Genomic DNA, 13151 nt, shown 5'->3' on the forward strand with positions numbered 1-13151 from the left:
ATTTTGATACAGTTGATCATGCTATAATGAGGCAGAGATTGTCGAGCTTTGGTCTTTCGGGGCATGCAGTTGCATGGTTTGCTAACTGCCTAAAAGGCCAGCATCCCGGAGTTGCCTCTTCACTGTTGACATTGAGACGGGTGTTTTGCGGGTACTATTTAAAGAAGCTGGACAAAAAATGGGGAAAAAATGAGAAATGTGCTTTTCTTTCAAAAACAAGAACATTTCTAAGTGACCCCAAACATTTTAGCGGTAGTATACATATTACCTCAATTAACTCAACTAACCGATGTCCCCGCACATTGACTCTGTACTTGTACTCCCTATATATAGACTCGCTATTGTTATTTGATTGTTGCTCCATAATTATTTGTTAATTATATATTTGTATTTTTTACTTCAGTTTATTTCTGTAAATACTTTCTTAACACTTAACACACGGCGCATGTGACAAATAACATTTGATTTCGAACAGAGGGGGAACATTCATGAACATTTCATATGGTTTATTATGGCATAATATGCTCTGGTTTCACTTTTGTATATCCGGATGTGGGCTTGCAGGGGAAAATAATGCATCCATTTTCCTGTAAATCCCATTGTTGCAGCATTTCCTGAGTGGCTGAGAGGTGATAAGAGGAGTCTAATATGGGCTAGTGTAATAGGAACTTGTCCTGACATGGTAGAGTCATTTCAATAACCTCTCATTTTCTGGAACAGAACCCAAACATGCACCATCAAACACTTCAGAACATACTTTGGAACATCCTTGGGAAACTGTTGTCAGTCTTCTTTCAGCCCTAAAATCCCAAGGGATGCTCTTCAAACTTAACATGTAATTCTTAGAAACATCCAGTGAATAGTTTAAAAACCCAGTCTTGTAGTAATGGGCTGAAAGTCCACTCCAACTTTCCTAGGATGACAGAATTAATGTAGGAGAAATTGTAACCTAATAGTATAGTACCTAATGGCATGTCACGTCAGTTTATTTAGTAAATATTTTCTTAACACTTATTTTTCTTAAAACGGCATTGTTGGTTTAGGGCTTGTAAGTAAGCATTTCACGGTAAGGTCTAAACCTGCTGTATTCGGCACGTGACAAATTAAAGTTGATTTGATCTGATTCCATACCATGTGTATTTAAATGCAAGAGGCTCTGTTCGTGTCTATCCAGGTAGCGAGCTGGGCATCACTAGCCTCAGGCATTGTATTGTGATGAGCCCCACTGTCTTTCTTTCAACCTAACTGTTTACTGTAGGCCTACTATAGTCTGTATGACCATCTGCCTTGATTATGAATGCATTAAAATGAATTCATTATTCAGCTCGTAGTGTAGGCCTATACTGCCCTAGAAAAGCAAAGAGCAGTAACTATGCAAACAACGAAACTGCGAAAAATGTTTTTAAAGTTTTTGATGTCCTGCCAAATATGGTGTAGGTAGATAAATGATGATACACTGATGTAATATGTTATTATGAAGTCATTTTTATGCATATCACAGCATATCACATATCACAGCCCTATAATAATGATACAAGTTAAATCAGCTTAAAAGGGTTTATTTGCAACCTATGGGGTATAAGATGTTGGGAATAGTGGTGTAGGAGAGTCTGAAAATAATTAAATACCCTAACCCTAAGCTATGTTCAATGTCAGCAGCAATTTCCAGTAAGAAATGCTCGGTCTAAGGCCATTCGGCAATGGGTTTCACAGCCCTATAATAATGATACAAGTTACAGTGCCTTGCGAAAGTATTCGGCCCCCTTGAACTTTGCGACCTTTTGCCACATTTCAGGCTTCAAACATAAAGATATAAAACTGTATTTTTTTGTGAAGAATCAACAACAAGTGGGACACAATCATGAAGTGGAACGACATTTATTGGATATTTTAAACTTTTTTAACAAATCAAAAACTGAAAAATTGGGCGTACAAAATTATTCAGCCCCTTTACTTTCAGTGCAGCAAACTCTCTCCAGAAGTTCAGTGAGGATCTCTGAATGATCCAATGTTGACCTAAATGACTAATGATGTTAAATACAATCCACCTGTGTGTAATCAAGTCTCCGTATAAATGCACCTGCACTGTGATAGTCTCAGAGGTCCGTTAAAATCGCAGAGAGCATCATGAAGAACAAGGAACACACCAGGCAGGTCCGAGATACTGCTGTGAAGAAGTTTAAAGCCGAATTTGGATACAAAAAGATTTCCCAAGCTTTAAACATCCCCAGGAGCACTGTGCAAGCGATAATATTGAAATGGAAGGAGTATCAGACCACTGCAAATCTACCAAGACCTTGCCGTCCCTCTAAACTTTCAGCTCATACAAGGAGAAGACTGATCAGAGATGCAGCCAAGAGGCCCATGATCACTCTGGATGAACTGCAGAGATCTACAGCTGAGGTGGGAGACTCTGTCCATAGGACAACAATCAGTCGTATATTGCACAAATCTGGCCTTTATGGAAGAGTGGCAAGAAGAAAGCCATTTCTTAAAGATATCCATAAAAAGTGTCGTTTAAAGTTTGCCACAAGCCAGCTGGGAGACACACCAAACATGTGGAAGAAGGTGCTCTGGTCAGATGAAACCAATATTGAACTTTTTGGCAACAATGCAAAACGTTATGTTTGGCGTAAAAGCAACACAGCTCATCAACCACAACACACCATCCCCACTGTCAAACATGGTGGTGGCAGCATCATGGTTTGGGCCTGCTTTTCTTCAGCAGGGACAGGGAAGATGGTTAAAATTGATGGGAAGATGGATGGAGCCAAATACAGGACCATTATGGAAGAAAACCTGATGGAGTCTGCAAAAGACCTGAGACTGGGACGGAGATTTGTCTTCCAACAAGACAATGATCCAAAACATAAAGCAAAATCTACAATGGAATGGTTCAAAAATAAACATATCCAGGTGTTAGAATGGCCAAGTCAAAGTCCAGACCTGAATCCAATCGAGAATCTGTGGAAAGAACTGAAAACTGCTGTTCACAAATGCTCTCCATCCAACCTCACTGAGCTCGAGCTGTTTTGCAAGGAGGAATGGGAAAAATTTTCAGTCTATCGATGTGCAAAACTGATAGAGACATACCCCAAGCGACTTACAGCTGTAATCGCAGCAAAAGGTGGCGCTACAAAGTATTAACTTAAGGGGGCTGAATAATTTTGCACGCCCAATTTTTCAGTTTTTGATTTGTTAAAAAAGTTTGAAATATCCAATAAATGTCGTTCCACTTCATGATTGTGTCCCACTTGTTGTTGATTCTTCATAAACAAATACTGTTTTATATCTTTATGTGTGGCAAAAGGTGTTCAAGGGAGCCGAATACCCACTTGTTGTTGATTCTTCCAATCAAAAAACAAATACTGTTTTATATCTTTATGTGTGGCAAAACCCGGAGGACGAGGTCTGGGCAAAGTTCAAGGGAGAAGGGTCCAAAATGTCAATACTTTCCTCCGGGCAAGTCCACGCACTGAGGAATCCAGAATGCCTCGACACATGATGTCCAGAGGGGACGGAGGGGGCTTAACCTTCTTGCAGGGACCAGCCACCACCGGCCTGAGGATACCTGAAACGGAAGTTGTAACCTATAACACACCTCATTTATTCTCCTCAGGACTTTGAATGGCCCCACACACTGCGGCCCCAGCTTCCGACAGGGCAGGCAGAGGGACAGGTTTCGGGTCGAGAGCCAGACCCTGTCCCCTGGTGCAAACACGGGGGTCTCACTGCGGTGCTGGTCAGCGCTCCTCTTCTGCCATTCTCCTGCTAACCGTAATGAGTCCTGAACGGCTTTCCAGGTGTCCTTGGAGCGCTGTACCCATTCCTCCACCGCAGGAGCCTCGGTCTGACTCTGATGCCATGGAGCCAGGACCGGCTGGTAACCTAACACACACTCAAAAGGTGACAAGTTAGTAGAGGAGTGGCGTAAGGAGTTCTGGGCTAGTTCGGCCCATGGAACATACCTTGCCCACTCACCAGGCCGGTCCCGACAATAGGACCACAGAAACCTGCCCACATCCTGGTTTACGCGCTCCACCTGCCCATTACTCTCGGGGTGAAAACATGAGGTTAAGCTAACCAAGACCTCCAGTCTCTCCATAAACACCCTCCACACTCTGGACGTGAATTGGGGACCCCGATCAGAGACAATGTCCTCAGGCACCCCATAGTGCCGGAAGACATGGGTAAACAAAGCCTCAGCAGTCTGCAGGGCCGTAGGGAGACCGGGCAACGGAATGAGACAACAGAAAACCGATCCACAACGACCAGGATCGTAGTACTTCCCTGGGATGGGGGAAGGTCGGTAAGAAAGTCCACCGATAAGTGTGTCCACGGCAGTTGTGGAACGGGGAGGGGTTGTAATTTCCCTCTAGGCAGGTGCCGAGGAGCCTTGCTCTGAGCACACACTGAGCAGGAGGAGACATAAAATCTCACGTCTTTAGCCAGTGTGGGCCACCAGTATCTCCCTCTCAGACTCTGCACTGTCCTCTTGATACCAGGATGACCCGAGGAGGGAAGAGTATGAGCCCAACGAATCAGCTTGTCCCGGACCACCCTCGGCACGTACTTGGTCCCTACTGGACAGTTAGGAGGAGCCGGCTCTGACCATGAGGCCCTCTCTATCTCAGCGTCCACCTCCCATACCACCGGTGCCACGAGACATGACGGTGAAATGATGGGAAATGGCTCAACTGACCGTTCCTCGGTATCATAGAGGTGAGACAGTGCGTCAGCTTTGGTGTTTTGGGAGCCTGGCCGATATGTGAGGGTAAAATGGAACCTGGTAAAAAAACATGGCCCATCGAGCCTGACGTGGATTTAGTCTCTTAGCTGTACTCAAGGTTACGATGGTCAGTCCAGATGAGAAAAGGGTATTTAGCCCCCTCAAGCCAATGTCTCCACACCTTCAGAGCCTTGACTACAGCTAACAACTCCCGGTCCCCCACATCATAGTTTCGCTCCGCTGGGCTGAGCTTGCTCAAAAAGAAAGCACAGGGGCGGAGCTTGGATGGCACGCCCGAGCGTTGGGACAGCACGGCTCCAACCCCAGCCTCGGACGCATCCACCTCCACTATGAACGCTAAAGAGGGGTCCGGATGCGCCAACACGGGCGCATTGGTGAACAGCTCCTTCAGACGACTGAAAGCTCTGCCCGCCTCTGCTGACCAGCGCAAGCACACCGGTCGTCCCTTCAGCAGTGAGGTGATGGGAGCAGCCACCTGACCAAAACCCCAGATAAACCTCCGGTAGTAATTGGCAAACCCTAAAAACCGCTGCACTTCTTTCACCGTGGTCGGAGTCGGCCAATTACGCACGGCTGTAATGCGATCATCCTCCATCACCACCCCGGAGGTGGAAATACGATACCCTAGGAAGGAAACGGACTGTTTGAAAAACTCACATTTCTCTGCCTTGCAATACAGGTCATGCTCCAGTAGTCGCCCAAGTACCTTACGCACCAGAGACACATGCTCCGCGCGTGTGGCAGAATAGATCAAGATGTCATCAATGTACACTACCACTCCCTGCCCGAGCAGGTCTCGGAGAATCTCATCTACGAAGGATTGGAAAATAGCTGGAGCATTCTTCAACACGTATGGCATGACGCAGTACTCATAATGACCAGAAGTAGTACTAAATGCGGTTTTCCACTCATCTCCTCCCCGGATACGTACCAGATTATACGGGCTCCTCAGGTCCAGTTTTGTGAAGAAGCGTGCCCCGTGAAATGATTCCATTGCCGTAGCGATGAGAGGTAGTGGGTAACTAAACCCCACTGTGATGGAATTTAGACCTCTATAATCAATACACGGACGCAGACCTCCATCCTTCTTCTTCACAAAAAAGAAGCTCGAGGAGACGGGTGATATGGAGGGCTGAATGTACCCCTGTCCCAGCGATTCAGAAACATATGTTTCCATCGCAACTGTCTCCTCCTGGGACAATGGATACACGTGACTCCTAGGAAGTGCAGCGTTTTCCAGAAGGTTTATCGCACAGTCCTCTCGACGATGAGGTGGTAATTGGGTCGCCTTCCCTTTACTGAAGGCGATAGCCAAATTGGCATATTCAGAGGGAATGCGCACGGTGGAAACTTGGTCTGGACTCTCCACCGTAGTCGCACCAACGGCAACTCCTATACACCTACCTGAACACTCCTCTGACCACCCCTTAAGAGCCCCCTGTCGCCAGGAAATCACCGGGTTGTGTTGAGCTAACCAGGGAACCCCCGACACCACTGGAAACGCAGGTGAATCTATAAGGAACAGGCTAATCTGCTCCTTATGATCACCCTGCATTACCATGTCCAGCGGCACGTAGCCTCACTAATTACTCCTGACCCTAATGGTCGGCTATCTAAGGAGTGCGCAGGGAAAGGTCGATCTAACAACACCAGGGGAATCCTTAGCCTTAACGCAAGCCCACGATCCATAAAATTCCCAGCTGCGCCTGAATCGACTAGCGCCTTATGCTGTAGAGAGGGGGAAAACCCAGGGAAAGAAATCAATACAAACACATGACCGACAGGAAGCTCTGAATGAGTTTGGTGCTTACTCACCTGGGGTAATCGAGCAGTGTTCCGCCTGTCCTCCCGACTCCTAGAGAGAGTTCCTCCAGCACCGGTCGGACATGTGCCCTCGTCGACCACAACTGGTGCAGGAGGACACTCCTCCTCCGGTCCCCCTCGAAGCCGTACCCCCTAATTCCATAGGGATAGGAACAGGGGGGCTGGGGATAGGAAACGACAGGACCTGATCCGAACGCCCGCGAGCAGCCAGCAGGCTGTCGAGACGGATAGCCAGATCGATAAGTCCATCCAGTGTGAATGTGGTGTCCCGACATGCCAGCTCCTTGCGGACGTCCTCCCTGAGACTACATCTAAAATGATCAATCAAGGCCCTGTCGTTCCATCCTGCTCCTGCTGCCAAAGTCCTAAACTCTAGGGCAAAATCCTGTACGCTCCTCGTCTCCTGACGCAGGTGGAACAGCCGTTCACCCGCCGCCCGACCCTCGGGTGGATGGTCAAAAACAGCTCGGAATCGGCGGGTGAACTCTGGATAATTATCCTTAGCCGAGTCCGGACCATTCCACACTGCGTTGGCCCACTCGAGGGCTCGCCCAGTCAAGCAGGAGACGAGGGCGCACACGCTCTCCTCTCCAGAGGGAGCAGGACGCACGGTAGCCAGGTATAGATCCAGCTGAAGGAGGAAACCCTGGCACCCAGCCGCCAATCCGTCAAACTCCCGTGGGAGTGTCAGCCGAAGAGCTCCGGAGCCAGATGTGGTCGCAGAAACAGGAGGTGCTGGAGAAGGGGTTGCTGGAGATGAGGTGGGGAGGCCACTCCTCTCCCATCGATCCATTCTCTCCATCATTTGGTCCATAGCAGAACCAATCCGGTGAAGCACGCTGGTATTATGGAGGACCCTCTCTTCCATCGATGGGAGAGGAGACGCTGCTGCTCCTGCTGATTCCATGGTGGTGCATGATTTTGTCACCTCTAATCAAGGTGGGTGGAATCAGGCGCAGAGAGCAGATAGCGATATGAAAGTTTTATTCTCCGGTGAACAAGAACCATGGTCAACCCAATACACACAGGGTGAAAAATCCAACACAGGATAAAAGACGAACCGGAGAATAAGAACAGAAGATACACTGACAGACATAGATGACAAAATAAACAATCCCGCACAAAACAAGGGCGGGACAACCTACATTATATACAGACACTAATTAACTAAACAACACACAGGTGAAACCAATCAGACAAAACCAACAGATACACGAAAAGGGATCAGTAGTGGCTAGTAGGACGGTGACGACGACCGCCGAGCACCGCCTGAACTGGCAGGAGAGCCAACCTTGGCGGAAGTCGTGACATATTCACCTTTTTTTCCCCCACATCAATCTACCTACCCCATAATGATAAAGGGAACACAGATTTTTATACATTTTTGCAAATTTATTTTAAAAAACACACAAAAAACAGAAATACCAAATTTACATAAGTATTCGAACCCTTTGCTATGAGACTCTAAATGTATCTCAGATGCATCCTGTTTCCATCGATCGTCCTTGAGATGTTTCTACAACTTGATTGGAGTCCACCTGTGGTAAATTCAATGGATTGGACATTATTTGGAAAGGCACACACCTGTCTATATAATGTCCCACAGTTCACAGTGCATGTCAGAGCAAAAACCAAACCATGAGGTTGAAGGAATTGTCCGTAGAGCTCCGAGACAGGATTGTTTTCGAGGAAGAAATGACAAAGTCTTTCTCACTTGATTTGAATTTTCCACGGCATTAACAATATTGGCTTGTTAACATCTTTGTTTTTGATATAAATAAATGTGGGACACAAAAAAGGCAGTGTTGAACACCATTGCCCAAAATGCATTGATCCATTAACTTTCAAAATATTGAAGTTTGCTCCCAAAATGTATTTTTCTACGAATTAAGTCGCACAAAATTGTGTGTATTTTCACATGAATTAAGCCAAACAGAAACGCACAACATCTGCTGTAATATTTTTGTAAATATTAACACAAATTGAGTGTGAGATTGTGTTGCTGTAAACGTGCCCTGCCTCAACCAGGAAACAAGTTATGGACTAACCAGAAATGTGGGATATCTGTTTATTGCAGTGGAGGCTGCTAAAGGGAGGATGGCTCATAATAATGTCTAGAATGAAGCACATGGAATGGCATTAAACACATGGAATCCATGTGTTTGATGTATTTAATACCATTTCACTTATTTCGCTCCAGCCATTACCACGAGCCCGTCCTCCCCAATTAAGGTGCCACCAGCCTCATGGTTTATAGCAATCCTGGAAGAAATATGTGTAATCTATCTTGTCATCTTGTTTGGCTAACTGCATTGGAATATTCTAATCTTTAAAGGGTACATCTGCAATAACTATGTCAATTTTCTGATTTTTTATTAATTATATATACCCATTGATTCTTAAAGAATAGAACTTATCGAACTAATGACTTTAGTTCGAATGTCATACCCTATCCAAACCCAAAACAAGCTTTTTTTTACTCTGTTGTTTGTTAACAATGTAATGGTACACAACCGCTGTATAGCTTTAAAACATAGTGGACATTTGTATTTTCATCTTATGGATGGTCAGTCCTTAAATCCATTAGCCTCCCTACCCAAACTCCTTGCTCCGGCTAAACACTAGGCCAAACGCTATGCCACACCACAGATGTTAGTTTGTTCTCTGCAATGAGTCTGGACCTGAGTACCTCCCCAACGATTTCTAGAATGGAAAACCATTCTAGACCATCTAGTCCCAGAAACCGTTGGGTTGGGCCAGAGCCAGAACACACATGGGTATAACAAGTTTTATTTTATTTTATCGGAATTGGCTTTAATACTCTGATTTGTTCGAGATGATCCAATGTCTGATGACGTTGCTTTCAACAACACCCCTCATTTTGAAGTCACCACAAATAGGTTTAAGCAAAGTATAGTGTCATTGTTTTCAGGAAAGTGTACCCAAGGCGATAGGAGGGGCAGGAGGCAAACTAAGGGCAAGAGCAGGGCAGCCACCTGAGCTAGCCTTTCTTCCACCGCAAGATACGTGAGCTTGGACCAAGTTTAGTGAGACTTTTAGATCAAATAAAATCTCAGTAACTTCGAAGAGATGAAAAGAAGCATGGAAAGCTTTCTGGAGTCCTTAGATCATTTATACCAATATTATATTATTTTCTAAGTAATAATAATAATTGTTGGTATAAGGTTGTTTTTGTCTCTATTCCACTTGTGTAATAACAATGACCAAGCATTCTACATTTGTGTGAGGTCTGCCTATCTTAAAACCCCATGACACAATAGAGCAGGGCGTGGGAGGGGCCATCCAGTTGTGCATGCAGCGTCGTCACATTGTGCTCATGTGTCAACGATGAGGTCCACGACCAAACTGGAATTCCCCTAACCATCCTCACTCATTCTCCACTTAACCTCTACATACATTGTACAGAGGTATCCTGGTAAAGCACGAAATAAAAAAAGGCGCTTGGAAGCTGAAAAGATACGTTGTCTGTCCGCAATCGGAGGACGCGATTCTTCAAGTGGTTATTTTGGCATAAGATCAGGTAAGCAGCGCAGCTGGAAACGCGCGATTTAAGGGGAATTGTCTTTTAGCTCATCGGTGGGCTATTTATGAGAACTTCAGACAACGAAGTGAAATTTTTAACGATAAATTATCTGAATTCGACATTATAAGCCGGTGATAGGTTTTCCCGTTGTGTTCACAGTGACACCATGAAAATGGGAGCCGTCGAGAGCGCAAAATAAAGACAGTTCCACAACATAGGAATTGGTAGCACTAGAGTACTTACTTCACTTGATTATCAAACAGAAACACATTTTCACATCTGTTCGGAAGAGTAATATTACTGACATAAGTCTAGCCTACCTGTATTGATAATTATTTAACAGATGGCAATTCATCTAATGGACATCACATCCCCCATTATCACTTATTTATTTTTAACAGATTATTACAAGAGTGAATATCCTGACATAATGGTCAAACATCTCCTTAATGTTTCCCATAGACACGAGCACTGCTTGTGGGTGATGCAGGTCAAGTTACATCAATGGATGAAAATTAAATTAAAAATTAAATAATGGAGTCCTTTGGTCCCTTTTGACAGAAACACAGACTGATGTGGCCTATGATACATTTTTAACATATTCACATCCAGCTAATAAAATCATGCTTGTGCATTGCACTGATTAACAGCAACCAGGTTGGGATACACTGTCCAAATTTAGTTGGAGACCTTAGCCCTGTTTATATAAGGCTCTGCTTATTAACATCACCTTCTAGTGGCCCTTTCATGCAAGCATGATCTCAGGAATGTTGTATGCACCTCTATGAATTTATTGTTCAAGGCAAGGCATGCTCAACGTCATCATTATAACCAGCATGGCCTGTTCTAGGCATAAGGGGGGCCCCTGACAAAAATAATATAAATAAATATAGAATTACATTTCTTTGTGCATCAGCAGTTTCTCTCGTGTTATGCCAGTCACTGAATTAATCAGCCATGTCAGCTAACAGTTTTAAGATTGGTAGTTAGTCGAGCCAGATATCTAAACTTGTAGTAAACATGGCCGAATACCGACCAGGCACACAGGGCACGTGCACAGGGGCCCTGACCTCCAAAGGGCCCACATTGATTTTGTTCGTCATTCCCAATCAGATATCATATTAACATGGCATAAGTCATTACAAAATGTGTGAAATTGCAGAAAATTTGCTTTACAATGGAGGGGAAAAAATCTCCCCCAAATGGCAAATTTGGTAGAATTGCAGGAAATTATCTATAAAACTGCACATTTCCTCACTCTGCCCCATGGCAAAATTAGTAGAATTGCATGAAAGGTGTTATGTAATTGCAAAGTCTTCTCTCCACCTCATTGCAACATGTGTAGAATTGCAGAAAATGTGTTCCAAATCTGATACATTTTCTCTACAACCCAGAGCAATTATGTGTAGATTTGCAGGAAATAAATGTCAAGAGGGGGGGCACTGTTTTTCCACGAGGTGGGGAACCCTCCAAGTAAATCTCAGGGTCCCCAAAAAGCTATAGCGCCAGTCCTGAGAATCAGGATGAAAGGGCTCTGAAATATCACTATGTATAATTGCCACTAAGCAAAAGCAGCCCACTCAGGGCTTTGTGACTCACAGCATACCCTCAAAGGAAAAGGCTATATGGACACTCCTGACCTGCAAACCAACACAACGCCTGCATTATTAGCTCATCAAGAATTCTTGACGATTGTTACTCCTCCTTTCAGACATCTGCTCTGAACTCACAGGTCTTAACATTGAAGTCAATAACATGAACAAGGTTTAAACTCAACCTCTTCAAATTCGCAACATCAATGAAGATAGTGATACATTTATTACAGGCTACTAGTTCTAGAAAATTAATACCAGATGTGAAATCTCTCATCACTACTCCTAGTAGTGCAAGTGAGGAGATGGACATCGCCAACACATTATTTTTGGGGGGGCAAATAAGTCACAGATACAATTATGTTGAGGAGGCTGATTGGAGATGCTCAAACAACATAGAGATAATCCCAGGTAATCCATCTTGATCTTTTAGAGTTATATATTTTTGAATGAGCTTTTCTAGTGGATTAAGTCTGCATTATGGAAACACGACAGTCAACTAAACTGTAGGCAGCAATGTTTGCTCTGAGATGACCTGGGTCTGTCTCTCATGGTCAAGTCTGGCATTCCAGTGACAATAAATACGATGCATTCCATAAACACTGGGCTTCATGTGGCTCAATTCTTACCCCAGCCATGTTGTAGTTTATTTACTTTCGTCTGTTTGGCTTACACAAAAAATACCTGCACTCAAAGTGATAAGAACAAACTCATAGATTGTTGGAATCTTTCCTTTGAAAATACAGGCAGATTTATCTACGCTGTATGCATGAGCTGAGTGCTTACAAGGAAATCAATAGGGATAATCTTTTATTATATAATAGAACTTAGTTTTTACAGTAGAATAGTGGGTTGAGTTGTTTTAATGTAGGCTGCTTCCCTTGAGTACAGTATGAGTGTATTCCTGACCTGCAGTGAGTAAGCCAATGTGAGTGTGGCTATGTGGGAGCTGTCACTGAGCATAAAGAATGTGCAGAAGCAACAAGCTAAAAAAGAATGCCCTTTTCTCCCTTTTTATCTAGATGACCCACAACTGGTCCAGATGTATGTTTATAAACATAAGCTCTCTCTCTCTAACTGAGATCAGGTCAGCATTGTGTGAGGAACAACATTTTAAAAAGAGGAACACCAAATCTTGCTGTGGCAGCATGTTGTTCTTGTGTTTCCTGTCTCAGGAAATTCCTTTCCTTCCTAGTTCCTACTGAAAACTGCATGACCCATGTTGGAAAGTCCTGCTGACTTATCTAGGGAACCCTACCTGATGTTCATGGATTTCTGATGTGTCCATGACTGTGTTCATGACTGCTGTTGTGGAATTCACCTAAACTAAATAATTCTGTGTCATTCCCAGAAATGAGTGCCTTTTGCATTCATTTGATATTTTAAGTAGAAATTGTGCACAAATATTGCATTTTAAAAGTATGTTATATTAAATGAAGTG

General features: G+C 44.2%; 1 protein-coding gene across 1 annotated transcript in view; it reads left to right on the forward strand.

The window, feature by feature from the left end:
• The first annotated feature begins 9897 nt into the window (after positions 1-9897).
• LOC135508259 (inverted formin-2-like) overlaps positions 9898-13151 on the forward strand; it is a 30637-nt gene continuing 27383 nt past the window's right edge. Inside the window, 1 exon segment of the mRNA XM_064928323.1 lies at positions 9898-10115. The gene's annotated coding sequence lies outside the window, so the exon portion shown is untranslated.

Source organism: Oncorhynchus masou, chromosome 21, assembly GCF_036934945.1.
Source record: "Oncorhynchus masou masou isolate Uvic2021 chromosome 21, UVic_Omas_1.1, whole genome shotgun sequence".
Taxonomy (NCBI): Eukaryota; Metazoa; Chordata; class Actinopteri; order Salmoniformes; family Salmonidae; genus Oncorhynchus; species Oncorhynchus masou.